Source organism: Cyanistes caeruleus, unplaced genomic scaffold (genome assembly GCF_971803275.1).
Source record: "Cyanistes caeruleus unplaced genomic scaffold, bCyaCae1.hap1.1 HAP1_SCAFFOLD_76, whole genome shotgun sequence".
NCBI lineage: Eukaryota > Metazoa > Chordata > Aves > Passeriformes > Paridae > Cyanistes > Cyanistes caeruleus.
The window spans coordinates 899,885-920,957 of record NW_028255888.1 but is presented as its reverse complement, the minus strand read 5'-3'; the positions used below and the strand labels follow the sequence as shown (position 1 = coordinate 920,957).

Genomic DNA, 21,073 nt, shown 5'->3' with positions numbered 1-21,073 from the left:
ACATTTACATACATAGAAACTTCCCCTCCGTTCCACCCAAAAAATACAAGCAATATATCCATCATGCCCCTGTCAAGCCCCACAACAAGCTACTGAATCCAGACCCCCCACGCTGGAGAGCTGCAGGATTCCCCACTCTCTCTTTTTACTCACTCAAAACACCATCTTTCACCTGCTCATACCTTCAACACTTACACATTTCCTTCTATTTCATGTCTGCATGGTTTAATGTACAGACAATGGCAGTAACCTTTTACCCAATGATCAGGTCTCCCTGAGGTACACATCATGTTGTTCCATCTCTCTGCATTATCCACCATGTACAACCTGGTCCTTGAGCAAAGACAACCCCACAAATGGGTTTATCTGTGCCCAAGGTAGAATTGACCCAAACTGTCTTCCCTAGCAGACCTCTGACCTGTACCACTGGGACTTTGTCTCCGTCTACTACATGTAAAGACTCAGACTGGGCAGGACCTGCTCGGTTGGTGGAACCTCTGGTGTTGACTAACCAGGTGGCCTTTGCTAGATGTTGCTCCCAGTTTTTAAAAGATCCTCCACCCAGTGCCTTTAAGGTGATTTTTAATAGTCCATTGTACCTCTCCACCTTCCCAGCAGCAGGTGCATGGTAGGGGATATGGTACACCCACTCAATGCCATGTTCCCTAGCCCAGCTGTTTATAAGGCTGTTCTTGAAATGAGTCCCATTGTCTGACTCAATCCTCTCAGGGGTGCCATGCCTCCAAAGGACCTGCTTTTCAAGTCCCAGGATGGTGTTCTGGGCAGTGGCATGAGGCACAGGGTAGGTTTCCAACCATCCTGTGGTACCTTCCACCATCGTGAGCACGTAGCGCTTGCCTTGGCGGGTTTGGGGCAGTGTGATGTAGTCAATCTGCCAGGCCTCCCCATACTTGTATCTGGACCATCACCTACCGTACCAGAGGGGCTTCAACCGCTTGGCCTGTTTGATCGCAGCACATGTCTCACAGTCATGAATAACCTGGGAAATGCTGTCCATGGTTAAATCCACCCCTCGGTCTCGTGCCCACTTATAGGTGGCATCTCTACCCTGATGACCTGAGGCATCATGAGCTCATCGGGCTAGGAACAACTCTCCCTTATGTTCCCAATCCAAATCTATTTTTGACACTTGTATCTTTGCAGCCTGATCTACCTGCTTATTATTTTGGTGTTCCTCATTAGCTCTACTCTTGGGGACATGGGCATCTACGTGGCGGACTTTCACTGGTAGTCTCCTTACTCTAGCAGCAATATCTTTCCACTCTTTAGCAGCCCAAATTGGTTTTCCTCTACGCTGCCAATTAGCCTCTTTCCACCTCTCCAACCATCCCCACAGAGCATTGGCCACCATCTATGAATCCGTGTAGAGATAGAGCTTTGGCGACTTCTCTCTTTCAGCAAAGTCCAGGGCCAGTTGAACAGCTTTGAGTTCCGCTAGTTGACTTGATCCACCTTCTCCTTCAGTGGCCTCTGCGACCTGTCGTGTGGGGCTCCATACGGCTGCTTTCCACTTCTGGTTCATCCCTACGACGCGACAGGAACCATCAGTGAAAAGAGCGTAGCGTGTTTCTTATGCTGGCAGCTGGTTATATGGTGGAGCTTCTTCAGCCCTTGCTACTTCCTCTTGTTCTTCATCTGTGAGACCAAAATTTTCACCTTCAGGCCAGTTTGTAATTATTTCCAAAATCCCAGGGCGGTTCAGTTTACCAATATGGGCGCGCTGCGTGATAAGAGCAATCCACTTGCTCCATGTGGCACTGGTTGCATGATGGGTGGAAGGAACCTTTCCCTTGATCATCCATTCTAGCACCGGTAGTCGGGGTGCCAGGAGGAGTTGGGCTTCAGTGCCCAAATCACTTCTGAGGCAGCTTGGACTCCTTCATAGGCTGCTAAAATTTCTTTTTCTGTTGGGGTGTAATGGGCTTCGGACCCTCTGTGGCTTCTACTCCAAAATCCTAGTGGTCGGCCTCGAGTCTCACCAGACACCTTCTGCCAAAGGCTCCAGGACAGACCATGGCTCCCAGCTGCAGAGTAGAGCATGTTCTTCACATCTGGTCCTGTTCTGACTGGGCCAAGGGCTACTGCATGGGCAATCTCCTGCTTGATCTGAGCAAAGGCTTGTTGCTGCTCAGGGCCCCAATGGAAATTATTCTTCTTCCAAGTGACCAGGTAAAGAGGGCTCACAATCTGACTGTATTCAGGAATATGCATTCTCCAAAACCCTATGGCACCTAAGAAAGCTTGTGTTTCCTTCTTATTAGTTGGTGGAGACATTGCTGTAATTTTGTTAATGACATCAGTAGGAATCTGACGCCGCCCATCTTGCCACTTCACCCCCAGCAACTGAATCTCACGAGCTGGTCCCTTAACTTTGCTCTTCTTGATGGCAAAACCAGATTCCAGGAGGATCTGGATGATTTTCTCTCCTTTCTCAAACACTTCTGCTGCTGTGTTCCCCCACACAATGATGTCATCTATGTACTGTAGATGTTCTGGAGCCTCACCCTTTTCCAGGCCAGCCTGGATCAGTCCATGGCAGATGGTGGGGCTGTGCTTCCATCCCTGGGGCAGTCGGTTCCAGGTGTACTGCACTCCCCTCCACGTGAAGGCAAACTGAGGCCTGCATTCTGCTGCCAGGGGAATGGAGAAAAATGCATTGGCAATGTCAGTAGTGGCGTACCACTTTGCTGCCTTGGACTCCAGCTCGTACTTGAGCTCCAGCATGTCCAGCACGGCAGCGCTCAGCGGTGGAGTCACTTCATTCAATGCACGATAGTCCACAGTCAATCTCCATTCTCCTTCAGATTTACGCACAGGCCAGATAGGGCTGTTGAAGGGTGAGTGGGTTTTGCTGACCACCCCTTGGCTCTCCAGCTCTCTCGTGCCCCACGTTGGGCGCCAATGAATGTATTTGTCCTGGTTTAGGGCAAATTTGGGAGAAAACCCCCAATGGGGATCCCCCCCGGGAAGCAAACCCATGCGGCCCTTTTCCCCCCACCCCACGACCGGTTCGGGAAGAGATTTCTCTGAGAGAAGTGGAAAAATCCTGTTTATTTCACAGGCACAGCACTACCCAGCACAAGAATGAACGATATCAAATTACAAAACCTCTCGCCATTCAGAAGAGATGACAAAATTCAGAGGGTCTCTTTCCTGTGGGTGTTCGCTCTGTTATCAGTCCCTCTGGTGCTGGAAAATGCCGCTGCCCAAGCTGGGCTCCCGGTAGTCCACGGGGGCAAGCTCCCGGTGCTCCCCCGAGTCCCCAGTTCAGAGCAGGTTCGACTCAGAAAATTCAGATTTTCTTTTTCAGAAAAAGGGAAAGAAAACAGTCCAGGAAGACCTCTCTGCTCCGGCTAGTTGGAAAGCCAAGGCGATCTGTGTCTTGTTGTCTGTCTGTGCTGTAGTCAAAACTCCCGACATGGGGGGAGCAAGTACAGTCTGATAACAGACCCGGTGCTTCTTTTCCACTCACTTTTACTCTCAGATGGAATTTTAAGAATACAGAACCTGTGTCTGGGTTAGGTGGACGAATGGGGATACAATTTAACATCATAATCAACCCGGGACACAAGGGAAAAAAATATACCATTTAGTGAATTGAATACAAGGATGCAATATAATAAAATAATACTATTTAGTGGATTGAATAGAAATTTGGTATAAAAGGAAAACAATTCAGTAAAAGAGTACAATTTAGTGAATATCTTCATATATATATATGTATGTGAATATAATTTGCTAGTAATTGAGTATGATTAAAGCATGAGCAAAACTGACTGGGGTATGGGCAGGGCTTCTCACCCTGCCTCACGTACCAAAACAAAGCAATTCAAACTAAACTTATATACTGTATGCTTATACATATTCATTCATGTTTCCCCTAAGTCTCCTCCTGTTTTTGATTCTTTAATTTTACATCACTATTCTTCATGGCGCAAGCCTCACTTGTTGCTAGGGGGTCTTCAGTCTCCTTTAGATGGTATTTTGGATGAAGGCTTACACTCATCCTCATTGTCCTCTGGATAACCTTACAGGTTTTGCATGTGTACTAAGTGTTATGTAAATAAGCATTGTGTTCCACTAATTAGTCTTACACTTCATAATCTTCAGGCCTATGCCTAAAGTTGTTCCAACTTTATCCATCTCAAGGTTGATTTCTTCTTGGGACACCACTTACCTCAAAACTACATCCTGTACCTTAATTTCAACACGTAACATTTGCAAAGGGGTACATCTGCCTTGTATCACCAATTCCCTTGATTGCTTCTAAGAATAACTTTCCAAATAGTTACAATTTAGTTAGCACAAATCATTTCCATTTATTACGCTCCCCAAATTCCACTCCCAACATCTCCCCCGCTTCCAGCTCAGGATGGTGCCCTGATGAGACCCCTCCCCAAATCCCACCCCCAAGACACCTCCCCATTGCTGGAAAATCCCCCAAATCTCACTCCAAAATTGGGAATCCTCCCTGAGACCCCTCCCCAAATTCAGGCCTCCCCAAAATGCCCCTCCTCACTGGGATTAGGACCTCTCCCCATCAATGGAAATTCCCCCAAAACACAAAAAATCCTCCCCAAATCCCCTTCCCAAAATCAGAACTCCACCAGGACCCCTGAATTTCCCCCCAAAACCACCAAATTTTCCCCCCCAAATCCCCAATTTTTTTCCCCAAATCCCAAATCCTCTCCCTAAAAACCCCAAAGTTCTCCCCAAAGCCCCAGACTTCCTCCCCAAACACCCAAATGTTAGAAAAAAATCCTTAAATTCTTGCCCTAAAACTCCAAAATTCCCCCCAGGACCTTCAGAGTTTCACCCCAAAACCCCAAATTTCCCCCTGAACCCCCAAATTTCTCCAATTCCACCCCAAATCCTGGGAGAACTCCCCAAAAACCAGCAAGCCTTCCCAAAACCTCCACCAAAATTGCAACTCTCTCCCCAAAAATCACCAAAAATCTGAGAACATAAATTTTTTCACGCCGCGGGTGGGGGGAGAAACACCAGAAATCTCAGGATTTTTCCCGTTTTTTTGGGGAGGGGGGTCTCCCTGTTTCCTGTCCCCCCAGGTGACCCCACCCCAAAATTCCTGCCCCTTGGCCCCCCAAATTAAGTGTAAATAAATAAAAAGATGAAAAAAGGAAAAAAAAAAAAGGGGGGGGAGGTAAAAAAAAAAAAAAAGCCAGAAAAAAAATTAAAAAAATATTTTCTCACCTCAGTTTGGGGGGAGGGGGATGGAGGAAATATTGGGGAAGGGGGTGAACCTCCAGAAAAAAAAAATTGAGGGACCCCCCGTGTCCTGGGTTGATTATGATGTTAAATTGCATCCCCATTCGTCCACCTAAACCAGACACAGATTTTGTATTCTAAAAATTCCATCTAACAGTAAAAGTGAGTGGAAAAGAAGCACCGGGTCTGTTATCAGACTGTAATTGCTCCCCACACATCGGGAGTTTTGACTACAGCACAGACAGACAACAAGACACAGATCGCCTTGGCTTTCCAACTAGCCGGAGCAGAGAGGTCTTCCTGGACTGTTTTCTTTCCCCTTTTTCTGAAACGAATCGAACCTGCTCTGGACTGGGGACTCGGGGGAGCACCGGGAGCTTGCACCCGTGGACTACCGGGAGCCCAGCTTGGGCAGCGGCATTTTCCAGCGCCAGAGGGACTGATAACAGAGCGAACACCCACAGGAAAGAGACCCTCTGAATTTTGTCATCTCTTCTGAAGGGCGAGAGGTTTTTTAATTTGATATCGTTCATTCTTGTGCTGGGTAGTGCTGTGCCTGTGAAATAAACAGGATTTTTCCACTTCTCTCAGAGAAATCTCTTCCCGAACCGGTTGAGGGGTGGGAGAAAAGGGCCACCTGGGTTTGCTTCCCGGGGGGAGGCCCATTGGAGGTTTTCTCCCAAATTTGCCCTAAACCAGGACAGCGGCCCTCGGCAGTTGGCGGCCTTTGGGGTGGAGCCCAGTGGCACGCGAGCGGCCTTTGGTGGCTGCTGTCGGCCGGCGGCTGGGCAGACCTGCTGTCGGCCGGCGGCTGGGCAGACCTGCTGTCGGCCGGCGGCTGGGCAGACCTGCTGTCGGCCGGCGGCTGGGCAGACCTGCTGTCGGCCGGCGGCTGGGCAGACCTGCTGTCGGCCGGCGGGCCGCCGTGTGACGCGTCGAGCGGCTCTCCCCTATCGGCCTGAGCGCCTCGCCGCCTTCGCGTCTCCCTGAGAGGGAAAGAGGGAACCCTCAGAAGCCGGCGGCGCTCCCTCCCGCGTCTGGGCCCGAGCAGATGGCGGCCCTGCTCCCGCCTCGGTTTCTGCCCGGGTGGCTCGGTCAGCGGGGCTGCCGTCCGCCTGCAGGTTTCGGTGGGGCCGGCCGGGGGCGAGCGGGAAGGAAGCCGCCGTCGGAGCGAAAGCCTCCGAGAGAGCGCCGGCGAGAAAGCTTCCTCGGAAAGGGAGGAGACCGAGCCTCAAGCCGCCGGCGGCCCCGTCGGCCCGCTCCTCAGCCCCCGCAGGCGTTGTCGCGGTGCCGAGCGGCCGGCCGCTTGAGGAGCCGCCTGGGCCGTGGGCGGGGAGGGGCCGACGGCGGCGGCCCGAACCCAAGCCGCAGGGGGGCGGGGAAAGCCCGGAAGGCGGTGCCAAGGCAGGGTGACGTCAGAGGCGGGGCCGCCCGGCGAGCCCCCGGAGGCGGGCCCGGGGCCAAAGACCTGCGCGGACCGCCGAAGAGCCGGCCTGTGCAAGCGGCCGCCCGCTCGCCGCCTCTGCCGGGGATTCGAGTCGAGTCACGCCGGGGGCCGGCGGCTTCCAGCCGCGTCCCACCGCCCGCTTCCGCCTGCTTCCTTTTCCCCGCTGTCCGCCCCGAGGTGCCGCTTGCTGGCTGGTGCCGTGTCTGCTCCCCGCGGGGTGGGGACGCCCCGTTGCCGGCCTGTGCAAGCGGCCGCCCGCTCGCCGCCTCTGCCGGCGACTCGAGTCGAGTCACTATGACTCTTAACAGAGGTAAGTTTGCATTCCTAACTGGGCCTAGCCGCTGAAATCAGACCTCCTCGTGGTCCCGCTGGATACCCGCAAGGGTAACTAGCTGATTTCTGCCCCAGTGTGAGTGAGGTTGTGTTTTTCACTGCCTCCCTGCCTTTGGACTCGCCACCCAAAGTGCAGTTTCACGATTTTGCGTCGAAAAGTTATCGGCAGAAGCTCCTTAAAAGCTCCCTGCCTAAAACCGAGCCCGAGGTCAAGTTGGGCAAAGCTGACAGCGCTTGAGGGGGTGCTGTTAGTCAATATTCCCTCAATTGGACTTAGTTTTACTTTGAAACGGCACCACGGTAAAGGCTTTAAAGCTACTCCGTGTGTCCACGGCGACTCAAACTAATTTTAAAGACTGGTATATAAAATCGCCACAAACCCCAAATTTTAAACCCTCAGAATTGGGAAGGGAGGTTTGGAAAAGTTTAAAACTGGAGTTCTACAACTCGATGCATTGTGCCGAAGAATGTAATGCCCATTGTGTGGGGCGGGAGGGGCTGGAGGAATACCCTGATGTGTACTGTGATGATACAATGACTTGCTTACCTCTAGATGATAACGGGATTGATAAGAGCCAGGAAAAGACTGCCACACCCCCACCCACCCAGGAAGAAGCAGCAGTTTTATCAGAGCCAGAGGAAACCACTATTCAACCACCAAACAATGGGGAATCAGAAGACTGCCCTGTCATATCAGTTCCAGATGAGAATCCACCCTGCCCGTGCTGCGGTATTAAAACGAATAAAATGCCTGGATTAATTGAACATTTACTCAGAGCACATGGAATTAGAGAATGCAAATTTAAATGCACCAAATGTGATTTGGAAAATACAAATTTTCACAGCATTGCCTGCCACTATCCAAAATGCAAAGGTAAAATAAAAAAACCATCCCCAGGAAAATGGCCCTGCAATGTATGCCAGATGAGTTTTCAAACTAAAATTGGACTGGGACAACATAAAAGAATTGCACATCCAGCAGTCAGAAACCAGGAGAGGCTAGAAGCCATGAGACCAAAAGAAACATCAGCAAGAGGAGCCCACAAGAAATGCTGGAGTGAAGAGGAGGAAAATCTGCTAATCCAACTAATAAAACAATATGAGGGTAATAAAAACATTAATAAACTGATTGCTGAACACATCCCATCCAAAACTGCAAAACAAATCAGTGACAAGAGATGCTATCTGATGTTAAAACAACAAGCCTCAATTGGATTACAAACTAACAGAAAAACAGAAGAGCAGCCACAGGAAAAAATTCAAAAGCCATCAAAGCGTAAAGAAACCAAAATAAAGCAGTTGAAAAAACACTAGGAAGATATTATCCCATCAAAGATCAGTGATGGCACCTTCATTTTGTATCAGGAAGCCTTCCAAGAAATTCTCAAAAAGAAAAATAAGAATCCCACCCACACCATTAGTGAAATAACCAAAGACTGCATGAAGGTATTTAAAGAGATGCACAGCTGGGAAAAGAACACGTCCTCGTCCGTGGGGCTGTGCCTGGCTGTGCTGCTGGAGCTCCACAGGGACCTGATCTGCAAGGCTCTGTCTGCTGTGGCCGCCTGATCCAGCAGGCATTCTCCATTTATTTCAAGACTGTTCTTTTATCATTTTTCTGTAGTGTATAAATAAAAGATGTGTTCTAATAAACAGACTGCAAGACTGTTCTTTTGCTGCCCAGGGTCTGCAGGGCATAGGGGAAGACGGGGAAAAGGGTGCTTGTGCTCAGCAAGCTGTCCAGGTGTGCAGTGGTGCAGGGAAAATGGCCAGAAGCCCCTTGGCCTTTGGTGGTTGTGCTGAAGGCACAAGCCCTGTCCCAGCCTGGCAGCGCCGTCTGTGTCCTCCTGCCCATGTGGTGCTGGCTGGATTGCTGAGGGCTCCCAGGTGCGTCTTGATCCAGCTCCATGAGCAGCCCCCAGGCTTGATCTGCCTTGTTCCTGACAGCTGGCTGCTCTGGTGCTTCCCTGGGGCTCCTAACTGGAGCAGGTTTATCTGAGGGGGGTGAGAATGCCAGGATGTGCCAGGACCAGAGCCCTGGGGTTTCCAAGGAAGAATCCATCAATCCCCTTTTCCAGGAGATTCCAACCCTCTGAATCACACCTGGGATAGAGAATAGCAGAATGGCTGGAGTGCTTAAGACCGGAATGCTGGGAAAAAGCTGATCCTTAATTAACCCCATTTCCTGATGGGAAATAATCCAGGAATTTGGTTCCTGGAACTGGAAAAAGAAGGAAATGTTTTTTTGGGAGGTGCCATAGGTGCTCCTGGACGGGGGATTTCCCTAATCCATCCTTCCCTGATTGAGGAATGGAAGTTTGTGGGATGAGCCAGGATTAACAGACCCCTCCCTCAGGTGTGTGATCCAGGATTTTTCTGCTTTTTCCCAGCCCAGGTGAGCCATGTGCAGCCTTCCAAATGGATTGGTTCAAACCAGGAAGGATTTTATTCCCCATGGGAATAAACCTGGGCTCCAAAACACTCCCAGAATGGCAAAATCCTGATTTTAGCAGCTTTTTCCAGCTCCACATTGGAGGAATTCATGGATCTGCTGGATGATGGGTTCTCATCCCAAATAATCTGCCTGTTTGTCGAGGAACACTCTGGTGATGGTGCTGATACAAGTTGTGCTGATTCAGTTTTCTGAGAGTTTTGGGGATTTTTTGGGGGGCGGGATTTCAGGTGTCTGAGACAGCAGGGAGTGAGGCAGGAGTGAATCCAGATCCAGAAAAATACCGGATAGTGCTGGGAATGGGGAAATCGCAGTAGAAACAAGCACAAAGGAACTGGGAAGAAAAGCATTTTTAAGACGGGAAAAAAAGGATAACATTCCAACCAAATGCACTGGATGCGTATGGATGCTGAAAGCAGGCAGGGAGCACAGAGCCTGTGTGAAACTAAGTCACACAGGCTTCTCTCTCTGGCCTGGGAAAGCATAAGAAGGAATCCCAACAGTTCTTGGTAAAGGACACCAATTGGCAGGTGTTGTTTAGTCAAGGGCTGGTGTTCCACTTAAGCAATGAAGGTGATGTGTACCTTTAATGAGCAATGGGAGTTTTACCTCTCAGACCTTCTCAAACATGTGTATAAAAGTAGATTAAGAATAATAAACTTTGCTCTCTTGGACAATGCAGCCAAGTGAGTCAGTGTCGTACTCCTCGCCATTCTTAATACAGTGCGAGAGAAAAGAATAACTTGGAGGTGGAATAGGAGAAATTCCAACACAACAGGTTACCAAGGCCTGGGAGGGCCCAAATTTTTCATTTTATTTGGGAATTTTTTTGGTGTTTATCAATGTTATTGCATTGTTTTTTTCCAGGAAAATCCTGGTTTCTTTCTGATGGGACTTGCCTCCTGTTCTTGTAGTTCTGATTTTGCCCATCCTCATTCCCAAAAGTTTTTAGAAATTTCTGTAAAATGATGAAAATGATGATGGACTGTGGCCTTTTTTCTTTCTCCTTACTTGTGATGCTATTGCAGTGAACAGAAGAAGAAAAAACACTGATAAGAAATGGTAAAAAAAAAGATAAAAAGATCAGCATTTTGCCGTGTATCAGTGCTTGGCTATTTGTTTTAAAGCTTTTTTGGCAAATGTTCTTTTTGCTATAAAATAGAATTATATGAAGCCCTGAAGAGGTTTAAAAAATAAGAGAGAAAAAGTAAATTATAATTTAAAATTTGGCTTCTTTTTCAAAGGAGCAATCCTTTTAGACTACAAAAGTGTCGTGGTTTTAAAGCAGTAACTAAAAAATTACTAGAAAATTTACTTATTTCTTGCTATGAGATGTGGATTAGAACAAGAGCAAAACAGGCTTAAAACTTAAAAGGAATAAAGTAAGTTCATTAACAAAACTACAAGAATAAGAACACCAGAATAAACCTCCAGAAAAACCTTTTTATCCCCCACTACTTAACCATTCCCTCGTTCAAATGACAACATAGAGACAAAAAAGTTTGGAACTCAGGTGTTTAAAACAGTCCCAATCCCTGAGAGTCTTTTCATCAGCCTTTGTAGAGAAACAGAAGTCTTCTTCTGCTAATCTATGGAGTTTCTCACAAGAAAACTATTTTTGTTATAGCTTTCTATTTTTCTGATGCCCAGAAATCTGTCATCATATTTTCTCCTCCCATTTCACATCACTCTGAGGTGTGTTATGGGCCATGAGTCTAGGGATGTCATTTTTAAGGATGAGTTATTCAAAGGCAAAAGTTCTCTTCATTTGTCTTTGTGAGCTTCCCTGGAAAAAAGAAATTTTCTCTTTGCCTCTCAAGGCTTCAAATCTTCAACTATTACTTCTCCCCACTCTGTTCCAGCACTTCACTGTATCACAATTCCTCCACCTTTTGCTCAAAATCTACACTTTGAACACTCCATTCCTCCCTATATACTCTGTCATGAATTAAAGGAGTTTTTTCAGAACACTATTGTCCATCTCCATAACTTTAACAGAAAAATATTTCAGCTTAATTAAAGCATCTCCTTATTCTCTACCTCTTCTGAAGCTTAACTCTTTTCTTTACTGTCTCTGATAGTTTATAAAGTCTCTTTACATGTTGATTACTATATTTTTCTTTTTCTGGAAAAAAAGGATTAATCTGAAAGTCTCATCTGGGTGATGAAAGAGTTAAAATCTTGCCCAGGCTTTGTAGATGGTTCTGTGATCTCTGCCAGAGCAGCAGCTGGAGTTGTCTGCGATGGAAGATTGTTCATGGCTGCTCTGGAGAGTGTGGTCACTGTCTCAGCCCGCCGCAGGTCAAGAGCTTCTTTTCTTTCCTTACTTGGCAGTCTCTGGTGAATTCAGTCACAGCAAAAACTGCAGCCAAGCCAGGGACCGGCCTGGCTCGGCCAGAGCCCGGAGCAAGCCCCGCAGGCCCCATCTCCCAGCCGGGAGCCGCGGCAGGCCCAGCCCAGCCCCTGCCCGGGCCGCATGGGCTGGGCCGGGGACGGGAAGCCAGCTAAAGCTCAGTTACCTTTCACAGACAGGAAACAAAGAGACCAAGAAATTCCCAGGCTTGGGTCTTAAGGTGGTGTCTCACTTTTCAATGGTTAAGAACTGCTGTCAATTCTTAGAAATGACCAGCTGTTGGCTAGGAGACAAACTCCCATCAGGCTCCAGCGGTTTGAACTTCCTTAGGTGTTTCTCTTTGTTTTCTTAAATGCCAATCCATCACAGTTTGATAGACCATGCTGGATTAAATAGCATTTGTTGTTGGCCAGTTTTCCTGATTACATAGGGTCCAGTTTCAGAAATTTTTGGAGTCAATCTAATTGGTGGCTGTGTGGTAGGTATTACAACATGAACATTAAGCTCTCCCCAATATTTGGTATTGTTTTTACCACACACAATTTTGGAGGACAATTGTACAGCTGTTAAATTCAGCCAACAATCTTGATTCCAAGTTTCACAAGATTTAACCTGGCCACGAGATCCGGCGACTTGACTGTGTACAGGCTCAGTGTGGGATCCGGTACTCAGTCTGCAACGTATTGAAACATCATCACCTTGAGTTAACAGGAAAGAAGGAAAAACATTAGTTTTGTAATTTAGCACAAAAAGGAGTGTTCACATCATGGTATGTGATTATTACACTAAATATAGGCCTTGCTACAGCATTTGTTTTAAATCTGGAAGTTCATGGTTTATCTGATCTTCATGTCCCTCGGTATTCTTCTGTAGAGAATAAACAAAACAGAGTCTGCCACATAGGGGCAGGAGATTAAAACAATGGAATTATCCAGCACATGTTTATCCGATGCTCTTTCCCCAAGGCATCGAAGGATACCCATGCATATTCTCCTGTAGTTCTTTTAAAAGCTTCAGCTTGGACTAACCAAGATATAATCCCCACTCTTACCAGCACAAAGCGTAGAATTTCTTGCCACTTTTCCTTTTGCCATACCTGAATCCTGTTTACTTCCCAGTCCTTTTGTTGCCAAAAAGGAAGCTACTCAGTATATCCCTTGAACATAGCATAGGAGTTAGTGTAGATACAGACAAGAGAGGTATTCTGTGCCTCACGCTGGAAAACACTCCAAACAGCTATCAGCACTGCATCCTGAGTGCTGCTTTCTTCCTCAGTAACAATTCGTTCAGCAGAGGAAAGGTAGAGGGCTACTGCCCTGCACCTCCACACCTCTCCCTCTCGTTTGGCAGAGGTATCAGTGAACCAAGAGTTTGCTGATTGTTTTTGCTCACTGTCCAGAACCTGTGAGTGGTGTTGCTTCAGCCCACTGCCCAGAATCAGTTGAGGGCAAGGTGGAGTGCTTGGTACAATGGGGCTGGAATCCTGCCACTGAGAGACCAATTTACTTAATTTTTCAAGCGGCAGGTTAACCATTAAACCCTTCAGTACCCTTTTCTTCACCCCCAAGTTCCACCAATACTGTAGACTAGAAATTTGCCTACCCTTTTCTGTTTTTATATTAGGAGGGGTTTCTTTAATTATCAAGTCAGGTTTGTCATGGCTGCTACTTAAGCTCTCAGTTTTTTGTATCACCTGATTTTTTACAGCTCCTTCTGTTATTGAGAAGATGTTAGAGTCATGTTCAATCTGTGCATACCACTTTCTCACTGAGGCCCTCTGGACCACCCCATTGGAGGGGGGAGTCCCAGTACTGACTGTCTTCATAACTTCAAAAGGGCCTTTTAATGCAATTGGTTGTTGTTGTGCAGTTTTTCCTACTTCTATGAGAGCTGGAATAACTACAAACAATCCTTTTTCCCAGGTAGTGTAACTCTTTTCAGCATCTTTATTTTTTATTACTTCTTTTTCATCTCCTCCCATGAGGATATCATCTATGGTTGTTTCGAGGAGAATTGCTGTAGGTTTCAGTGATTCTGGAAGACCACAAATTAAAGGGGTCATAATTTTAGCATTCACAGGTAGCAACATTGGTGATTCATAACCAGCATTTAATTTTCTTTCATGAATCACTTGCAAACAAGCTGCCTTATGAATATTTTCTAGAATTTGGTCTGGGGAACCAGCCAAAGCTACAGGATCTCCCCTTTCCAGGGGGTTAAGTCCCCCTGGCCAATATGCAGCTCGCTGGGTTAGGGACCATGGGTTGCGGTTATCTCCTGTTGTTAAGAAAACACCATGTCCCAAATAACCACTTGCTTCTTGTTCTGTTCATCGAATTTGATCTCCCCCTGTGAGAGACACTCGGAATACGTATTCTGTCTCTGAGTCATGAGGGAGACGCCCGTACTCCTTTTTTAACTTAGCCAATGCAGTAGCAGTGTACGGGATTTCTTTAGTGGTTATATGCAGATCAAGATCTTCATCATTGATGTAGTTATATTCTGTTTTAATCAAAGGTCTTACTTGGGAGCAACAGTTTTCACCACAATTTTTTACCAAATGTAAATCTGCTTGAGGATATATGTGATTTGTCTGAGGAGTTTCTTTTTCCAGCAACTCCTTAAAGGAGTCAGCACACTGTGAGTTTTTGGCACACTCCTCACTCAGGGCAGTTTGTAAGAAATTATTTTCTTCATTTTGCAAACTTTCAACTAAATTTTGTAGGGATTGACTAATTGCATTTTCTTCCTACCTTTGTCTCATGCAAGCCTCTACAGCTGACGTAAGGCAAGCTCCCAATACAGAACAAATTATGGCTTTATTACGGCCAAATTTGAACTTTGCCTCATGTTGCAGGGAGCAAATTCTGTCAGTTACATTTTCCAGCTTGAACCAATTATTTTGAGCCCATTCTTCCCCAGCTGGAGAGGGCCTAGCATTATGTTTTGCTAACAAAACAAAATGCAGCTTTATCTTTTGCACTAGAGTTTTCAGAGTTTTCATTCATCTTTGTTTGTGAAGGGACCAATACCACTACAGGGAGTAAAGTAAAACTTAGTTACACTACGCAGCCCATGCTATGTTTCCCTTTGCTTCCCTGAATGGGTGAAGAGACCAAATCTGCTTGTGACTCTTTCAGTTTAAAATATCTGCTGGTCTCTCTGCTACACCAAGCAGTCAAAATAGAAAAAAATATCAGTCCCACCTTTTGCACTCGAAGATCCCTTGTGAAATTCTGAAGACAGAGCTATCAAATGAGTGTAGGGGTGCTTTTCACCTGGGCATGTGCAGTTTGTGAGAAATTCGAGTCGCCTCCCTTGCTTTCTAAACACTGCTCAGCAGCGTGGCAGGCTAGGGGCAGCTGAAGCGAAACGTCCTTCCCCTGATACAGACTGCACAACAACCTGCAACCACTTCTGTCTCTCAGAATCCTGTCCATGATGCCAATTTATGTCACGATCCGCAAGGTGGGATTCGTGATGTGGCTCTTTTATTTGATCGTAGAGTACAAAAGATTATCAGCAAACCAGGGACTCAAACAGCAGAACACACTTTACTGAGTGCTAATCAGTACTAATATGCGATAGAGGGAAAAGAGGAGAAAGCAAAGCACAAAGAAAGAGAGTAAGGGGATTATAGCTACCAATGTCGAAGTCCACTCCGCCATCCAACGATGCAGAGTCTTCTGTCTGTTGGTGAGATCTCAAAGGAAAGTAAGTTTTGGGTTTATTTTACAATTTTTATTTTATTTTATAATATTTATAATTTTTATTATTATGTTTATATTTTATTATAGAAATAAATTTTATATTTATTATAGAATTATTTCTTTTATATTATTATTATTATTAAATTATATTTTATTTTATATTTGGGTGTATTTTATAGTTTTTTACAAAGCGAGGGGCACAAGGCCAAAAACAGAGGAGATTGATGACCATTGTGATGAAACCCATTGCTCAGGGGGGGCAGATGTGTGGTACAAATCTCTTCTCGCCAGCAGGAACGAGGGCAGTGTACCATGGCAGCACAGCAAGCACACTGGCAAACAATCACTTGGCAAGCATCCACCTCAACCAGGTCAGAGCCCCTGTACCGAGTCCCTTGTGATATTCAGGGTCCTTCCTTGCAGCAGTTGTAAGACAGATGGGAGAATCTTCGGACCATCTCTTACAAAGGCTGAAGTGGAGCAGGGTTCCATGTGAACAGCAGTTGAACATGGGTCAGTTGGTCCTAAGCAACAGGCGAGCGTCGTTCCAAAAGGGCAGGCGATGGCCTTGTCATGGTTTTAAAGCAGTAACTAAAAAAATTACTTCTTTCTTGCTGTGAGATATGGATTAGAACAAGGGCAAAACAGGCTTAAAACTTAAAAGGAGTAAAGACAGTTTATTAACAAAACTACAAGAATAAAACCACCAGAATAAACTTCCAGAACACTCTTTTATCCCCCACTACTTGACCATTCTCTTGTACATGTGACAACATAGAGACAAAAAACTTTAGAACTTTGGTGGTTAAAACAGTCTCGATTCCTGCTAGAGTCTTTTCATCAGTCTTTGTAGAGAAACAGAAGTCTCCTTCTGCTAACCTATGGAGTTTCTCACAAGAAAACCTCTTTTGTTATAGTTTTACATTTCCCTGATGCCAGCTGCCCAGAAATCTGTCATCAGATTTCCTCTTCCCATTTCACATCACTCTGAGGTGTGTATGGGCCATGAGTCTAGGGATGTCATTTTAAGGATGAGTCATTCAAAGGCAAAAGTCTTCTTCATCTGTCTCTGTGAGCTTCTCTGGAAACAGTTTTCTCATTGCCCTTAAGGCCTCAAATCTTCACTTCACCCTGCTCCAGCAACTCACTGTATCACAATTACTCTCTCTTTGCTCAAAAATCCACACTTTGAACACTCCATTCCTCCCAATATACTCTGTCATGAATTAAAGGAGTCTTTTTAAGCTATTATTGTCCATCTCCATAGCTTTAACAGAAAGGTATTTCAGCTTGTAAAGTATCTCCTTATTCTCTCTTCCCCATTTAAAACTTAACTCTTTTCCTCACTGTTTTTAGTGGTTTTATGATGTCTTCTTCATGTTGATTGTCTCTCTCTTTCTCTGTCTTTCTGGGAAAAAGGAGTAATCTGTACGTTTTATTCAGGTAGTAAAAGAATTAAAAGCTTTAGAAAAGCTGCAAGAGTTCATGGTGTCAGGTTTCAGTCCAGCAGCAGAAACTGAAAACTAAACCAGGTTGGCCAGCTCTGCTTTCTTTTCCTCCCCCCGCTTCGTCCTCTGTGGCCTTGTCCAGCCTGGAGGGCGGGGGGGGAGAGGAGGAGGCCAAGACAGAGCCTTGTTACCTTTTCAGAAGCCAGAAACAAAAGAGGACAAGAGTGCTCTGACTTTACATCTTAAGGAGGTGTTCACAGGGTGACTCTACGTTTTAATGGTCAAAACTGCTGTCAATTGTTAGAAATGACTGATAATTGGTCTGGAGGAAAGACTGCCATCAGCCACCAGCACCTTCAACTTCCTTAGCTCTCAAAACTACCATAAAGGTAAAACCACCCCATGACACTGTGACACAACCGCTGTGAATGTCCCAGTTTCCACCTCTCTGTGACAGCACAGCAGGGACAGCCCCAGTGTTCTCCTCTCTGTGACACGACAGCAGGGACAGCCCCAGTGTTCTCCTCTCTGTGACACCACAGCAGGCACAGCCCCAGTGTTCCACTCTCTGTTACGCCTGTCATGGTTTTAAAGCATTAGTTAGAAAATCACTGTAAAACTTACTCATTTCTTGCTGTGAGATGTGGAAGATGAGAAGGGCAAAAGAAGCTTAAAACCTAAAGGAATGAGTAAGTTTATTAACCAAACTACAAGGTTAAGAATGCAGAATAGTACTTCCAGAAACCCCTTTTCCCCACCACACTGCCATTCCTGTTTTTAATTGACAACATAGAGGAAAAAAAACAAACCCTGGTGGTTAAAACAGTCCAAACTTTGCTATAGTCTTTTCAGCAGTCTTTGTCAAGAAAAATAAGTTCTTTTTTGTCAGTCTATGGAGTTTTTCATAAGAAAACCATTTTCTCGTGGCTTCCTATTGCTCTGATGCCAGTGGCCCAGAAAACTCTGCCATCAGTCCTTTCCTCCCATTTCACACCACTCTGAGCTGTGTTCTTGGGCCATGATTCAAGGGGTGTCCTTTGAAGGATAAGATCTTCCAAGGCAAAAGTTCTCTTCATTTGTCTCTGTGACCATCTCTGGAAACAGAAATTTTTGCTTTGTCTCTTAAGAGCCACAAATCTTCAACAACTCTCACTTCTCCTTTTCTCTTCCAGCATCTCCTAGGATTACAACCACTTCACCCTTGACTCAGCTTTATCAATGAATTACTTTTGCTCAGATCTACACTTTGAAATACTCCATTCCCCCCAAAATACTCTTTCAGGAATGAAAGGAGTTTTTTCAGGACATTATTGTCCCTCTCCATAGCCTGAACAAAAGAAAACTTCAGCTTATTCAGGCATCTCCTTTTTGTCTTCCCATCTGAGGGTTAATTCCTTCCCTTGCTGCCTTTGATCCTTGATGCTGTCTCTTTCCATGGTGATCCCTCTCTCTTCCCCTCTCTCTGGAAAAAGGATTAATCTGCAAGTCTCATCTGCCTAGTGAAAGGGTTAAACTCTTGCCCAGGCCTTGATCTCTGCCGAGGCAGCGGCTGGAGCAGTTTGCCAGGGAAGATTTTTGGTAGCTGCTCTGGAGGAGTGTGGCCACTGTCTCAGCACACTGCAGCTCAAGAGCTTTCCCTCCCCTTCCTCGGCAGTCTCTGCTGAAAGCCAGCAGCGTCAGAAACTGCAGCCGAGCCAGGACGTGGCCTGACCCGGCAGCCCCGCTGCACAAGGCGCAGCGAGCCCTGCAAGGGCTTCAGCCCCTCTGGGAAGGGGCTCCTGTCACTTCACAGTCACCATCCAGCACCAGGAACCGCAGAACTCCAGCCAGCCCCGCTCCCCGCCGCGGCCTTGTCTGACGTGGAGCGGCGGAGGCTGAACCAGAGCCCTGTTACCTCTTCAAAAGCCAGAAAGCAAAGAGAAAGAGAAATTCCCAGGCTTAAAATTGAAAGGGTGGTGTTCACAGCTTCATGTCACTTTTCAATGGGCAAAAATACTGTCAATTCCAGAAATGGCCAGGTATTGGCCAGGACAAAAAACTCCAATCAGTTTCCAGCAACCTTAACTTCCTTAGCTGTTTCTCTCTTTTTCATAAATGTCAATCTAACACACACTAGCACAAGTGACAGCCCCAGTGTTCCCCTCTCTGTGACACCACAGCAGGGACAGCCCCAGTGTTCTCCTCTCTGTGACACCACAGCAGTGATAGCTACCATGTCCTCCTCTTTGTGACACCACTGCTGTGACTGTCCCAATTTCCCCCTCTCTGTGACACGACAGCAGGGACAGCCCCAGTGTTCTCCTTTCTGTGACACCACAGCAAGCACAGCCCCAGTGTTCCACTCTCTGTTACGCCTGTCGTGGTTTTAAAGCATTAGTTAGAAAATCACTGTAAAACTTACTCATTTCTTGCTGTGAGATGTGGATGATGAGAAGGGCAAAAGAAGCTTCAAACTTAAAGGAATGAGTAAGTTTATTAACCAAACTACAAGGTTAAGAATGCAGAATAGAACTTCTAGAAACCCTTTTTCCCCACCACGCTCCCATTCCTGTCTTTAATTGATGTCATGGGGTGGCTTTACCTTTATAGTGATTTTAGGAGCTAAGGAAGTTGAAGGTGCTGGTGGCTGATGGGAGACTTTCCTCCTGACCAATTATCAGTCATTTTTAAGAACTGACAGCAGTTTTGACCATTAAAAAGTGAATTCAAACTGTGAACACCGCCCTAATATGTAAAGTCAGAGCACTCTGGTCCGCTCTTTTGTTTCTGGCTTCTGAAAAGGTAACAAGGCTCTGTCGTGGCCTCCTCCTTCTCCCCTGCCCCCTCCCCCCCCAAGCCGGACAAGGCCGCAGAGGACAAAGGGGGGGGGGACGGGGGCGGGGGGGGCGCAGAGGAAAAGAAAGCAGAGCCGGCCAACCTGGTTTAGTTTTCAGTTTCTGCTGCTGGACTGAAACCTGACACCATGAACTCTTGCAGCTTTTCTAAAGCTTTTAATTCTTTTACTACCTGAATAAAACGTACAGATTACTCCTTTTTCCCAGAAAGACAGAGAAAGAGAGAGACAATCAACATGAAGAAGACATCATAAAACCACTAAAAACAGTGAGGAAAAGAGTTAAGTTTTAAATGGGGAAGAGAGAATAAGGAGATACTTTACAAGCTGAAATACCTTTCTGTTAAAGCTATGGAGATGGACAATAATAGCTTAAAAAGACTCCTTTAATTCATGACAGAGTATTGGGAAGCTTGGAGTGTTCAAAGTGTGGATTTTTGAGCAAAAGAGAGAGTAATTGTGATACAGTGAGTTGCTGGAACTGAGTAAAGCGAAGATTTTGAAGCCTTGGGGCAATGAGAAAACTGTTTTCTAGGAAAGCTCACAGAGACAGATGAAGAAGACTTTTGCCTTTGAATGACTCATCCTTAAAATGACATCCCTAGACTCATGGCCCATACACACCTCAGAGTGATGTGAAATGAGAGGAGAAGAACTGATGACAGATTTCCGGGCAGTTGGCATCAGAGCAACAGAGAACTGTAACAGAAGTAGTTTTCTTGTGAGAAACTCCATAGGTTCTCAGAAAGAGACTTCTGTTTCTCTACAAAGACTGATGAAAAGACTGTAGCAAGAATTGGGACTGTTTTTAACCACCAAAGTTCAAAATTTTTTTTGTCTCTATGTTGTCATGTATACAAAGAAATGGTCAAGTAGTGAGAGACAGAAGAGTTTTCTGGAAGTTTATTCTGGTGTTCTTATTCTTGTAGTTTTGTTAATAAACTTTCTTTATCCCTTTTTAAGTTTTAAGCCTGTTTTGCTCTTGCTCTAATCCATATCTCACAGCAAGAAATAAGTAATTTTTTAGTTACTGGTTTAAAACCATGACATCTCCTTTCAAAACCTAGTTGAAATTTTGCAGAAACTATTAGATGAAGAAAGGAATGAGACCCATCTCTTGCCAGTGGCCCGAAGAGAGGAATGGGTTAAAAATTCAAAGAATGCTTACTCACCAAAGAAACAATGGAGAGGGAAACCCCTCTCATTAATCAAATTTAGCCTCAAAAAGAACTAACTGATGAAAAATTGTG

The 21,073-nt window shown here is 45.9% G+C and overlaps 1 protein-coding gene and 1 long non-coding RNA gene across 2 annotated transcripts in view; one reads left to right on the top strand and one right to left on the bottom strand.

Moving 5' to 3' along the window:
* The window catches only part of LOC111944177 (uncharacterized), a 110,359-nt gene that overhangs the window by 43,048 nt on the left and 46,238 nt on the right, over positions 1–21,073 (bottom strand). The gene's annotated exons all lie outside the window — the stretch shown is intronic.
* Positions 6,625–8,424, top strand: LOC147646902 (uncharacterized). The gene is made up of 2 exons (XR_015281760.1): positions 6,625–7,004; positions 7,581–8,424. It is a non-coding gene; the product is annotated as an uncharacterized LOC147646902 (long non-coding RNA).